This window comes from Clupea harengus, unplaced genomic scaffold, assembly GCF_900700415.2.
Source record: "Clupea harengus unplaced genomic scaffold, Ch_v2.0.2, whole genome shotgun sequence".
Classification (NCBI taxonomy): Eukaryota; Metazoa; Chordata; class Actinopteri; order Clupeiformes; family Clupeidae; genus Clupea; species Clupea harengus.
The window spans coordinates 1-3,001 of NW_024881021.1; the positions used below are offsets into that span (position 1 = coordinate 1).

Consider the following 3,001-nt stretch of genomic DNA (forward strand, 5'->3'; position numbering starts at 1 on the left):
CAGTGGGCTATCAGCTGGACTCTATCCAAAGAGAGCCTGTCTGCTCCACACTCAACAGTGCAATATTAGGTAAGCCAGCTATATGTTTCCTGACCAATTGTCATTGGTTTTGAGTCTGAAAGGTTTAACCACTTCTCTTATGGTCGTAAATACTAAATCGTGCTTTGATTGCGTCATTGTATGACAGTTGTATGTTTTTGTGTGTGTTTTTAAATGGTTTAAATTTGAGTGTACACATAGTCAAATCATCTCTTTCACTTCATGTGTGTGTGTTTGTTCACAGAAACTCACAACCTGCCCAAGCAGCCCCCCTTGGCTCAGGCGGTGGGCCAAGCTGCGCAGTGTTTGTCCCTCATGGCGCGCACGGGCATCGGCTCTTGCGCCTTCGCTTCAGTGGATAACTACCTGCACTAACCTCTAGAGAACCCACCCTCATCTGCCCCCCCCCACATCCCTCTCGGTGATGCAGTGAGACCCTTCCCCCTCCCCGTTATCACCACCCACCAACACGACCCAAGCGGGGCCTGCCAGGGTGCTGAGCAGGGTCCCAGTGCATTCTCTTAGCCGCCCCCCTTGCACCCACCAGGGCCCTGGCCCTCTCTGAAGACTGGATCTGCTCTTCCTAGGCCACGTGAGACTTATGGCACATCAGGATGAAGATCCCTAAGCCAGAAAAAAAAAAATCCCTAGAGATCATTACATGGTTCTTCTTTTTTTTTTTTTCTTTGGCTTATCTTTTTTAATTTTAAAGCCTTTTAATTTTTGGTTGAGGATATGTTAAAATATGGATTGGGGGGTGGGGAGGCAAGCTCTGATTGTTTGTTTCCTAGTTTACAAGGCATGATGCAAATTATGGTTATAATTAATGTTATTATTATTATTATTAAACTTGCATATGAATATATATTTGTTCTTGGTTGAAAGCTGGCCGAATCAGCACGACCAACTAATAAAGGTCCCATCACAGTGAACCCTCGCTACTCACAAGTGTCAGCCTGTGTACATGTCACTGAGTCCTGAGTGAATCCCGAGTGATCTTGCATTAATAAGAAGTGTGAAATACTTTAGCAATTTACATAAAGAAAATAAAAAGTTTCAACCCATAAAGTATAATACTGCGGGATTAGGTATATTATGAGATTGTAGGAGCTCCTCTTATAAGGACATTCCTGTGTGTAAACCTCCACTTCCCTTTGCCAACAGCTCAGCAGCTTTGATGCAATGTTTGGGCCGCAGATTCTTTTAAACTGTGTGTTGTCTGTTTGCCCCCCCTTATTCTTTTCAATTTTCTCGCTTTGTTTTTCTCCTTTTAAGCCAGTCTCTTCGATAACCTATTGCTTTGTTTTTGCGAAGTATGGCTGTATATCTGACGAGAAGTACATCATGTCCGGTCTGAAAGAGACTGTACCCTGTCAGCCATTTTGATTTCTTACTCATACCCCTATGCCTCTCAGTGCTGTGCTTTAAAAAGTAATGACTTTGGAGACTGGCTCAGTATTGTCAACAGCACTGTCTTAAAATTTACAATAAAATTACCCCACCCAGGAGGACCGTGCTTCAGTTGTGTAAGGCTCTTCTTCGTACAGGCATTTAGTTTCCACGGCTGCATACATTTAGAAGTGTTTCCCTATTGCTTTAGCACATAATGTAAGGGTCAAGGAATTTCTTTATTTTGCCAACACATTTTGATATACCCATTCATAAGTACAGTTCCAAGAGATAGAGATGTACTTTTGTAAACATGTTGATCGTAAGACAATGCATGAGAGCTGCAGTTAAGGGTTATGCTTTCAGAGACAAGACTATTCCATCACAGCACAATGCTAATATATCCTTGAGCATTTTAAGTTGAACATGTAATGGGACTGACTGGTTCCTTTTCCTCGGGTCTTTCTGCTCATGTAGGTGCTTCTGAGATGTCCATTGGTTACAGTTCTAGATTAAATTGCATACTCACAAATCTAAGGTAAACAGCTGAGTGGCACATTCTCATGTTCTTGAGATAAAATGAATCCATACGTGTCAAGTTTTTTATTTTTTATTATCAGAAACTGTTTTGTCATTGACTGGATCAAAGGCATTTGCATTCATCGTGATTTCAGAAATGAAGTGTCAACAACAGACTCAATCATTTTAACAAGCTCTATTATTTATGAGGCACAACCAAGTCCTCAAAGAAGACAAAGATGTACAGTTGAAAAGCTGAAAATTCTATCCAGCAACTGGAAAGTCAGCCAAGATATGTCAGGCCTGAGTCCTCCCCTAGAGGTCTGTGAGTAGACCCCAATCCCAAATTTGGTGCTTTTCCTGCTCCTCTGGGTTTGGTCTTGTCCTCCTGCCATATTCATGTGCTGATGAGCTTGTTCTTGTGCAGCCACCTCTTGTTGCCCTTCTCAGCCTTTGCCCTCTCCACAGTACCTGCAGGGACAGTGATTTAAACCCTGGCTAATGCTACATTTCCATCAGCGTAATAGGCACAGATGACACTAGATGCAGGGACCACAGTTTCAGGGTTAAATACTGACAAAAAAAAAAATGCATTGTCAATTATAATAAAATTAATTGTTTAAAAAAAATAGAACTCACTCAGTTTTGTATTAGCAAACTGGAATGCAGCACCTTTGTTGGCCCCTTTCTTATTATTGAGTGAAAGAAGTTCGTTGTCTAAAAGGAAAACAAAAGAAACCTCATTCAGAGTGGGAAGACATGTTTGTATCTTTAAACTGCATATTACTGTCGCACCTATGGAGACTAGGTTTGTTTCTTGAAACTTTGCTATTTAATTCAGTTTTATCATCACACATACTGTATGGCATTCATTATGATTTGGACTTGAAAACTAAGAAAATAATCTTCATCGAGCAGTGAGTCACAGCCCATTTGTGCAAATTCTAATACAAGATAGGGAATGAACCCCAGGTGGAGGATAAGATCAACTCACTAGTTAAATAAGTCAAACATGTTCTTACTTGTTGCCCGCCGAGTTCCTTGTCCATAGAAT

At 41.2% G+C, this 3,001-nt stretch overlaps 2 long non-coding RNA genes across 2 annotated transcripts; one reads left to right on the top strand and one right to left on the bottom strand.

The window, feature by feature from the left end:
• On the top strand, window positions 1–1,555 carry LOC122132763. The gene is made up of 2 exons (XR_006152255.1): window positions 1–69; window positions 284–1,555. It is a non-coding gene; the product is annotated as an uncharacterized LOC122132763 (long non-coding RNA).
• A 467-nt stretch (window positions 1,556–2,022) lies between these two features.
• On the bottom strand, window positions 2,023–3,001 carry LOC122132764. Its single transcript, XR_006152256.1, has 3 exons — window positions 2,970–3,001; window positions 2,587–2,664; window positions 2,023–2,418 (listed from the first exon to the last, which is right to left on the bottom strand). It is a non-coding gene; the product is annotated as an uncharacterized LOC122132764 (long non-coding RNA).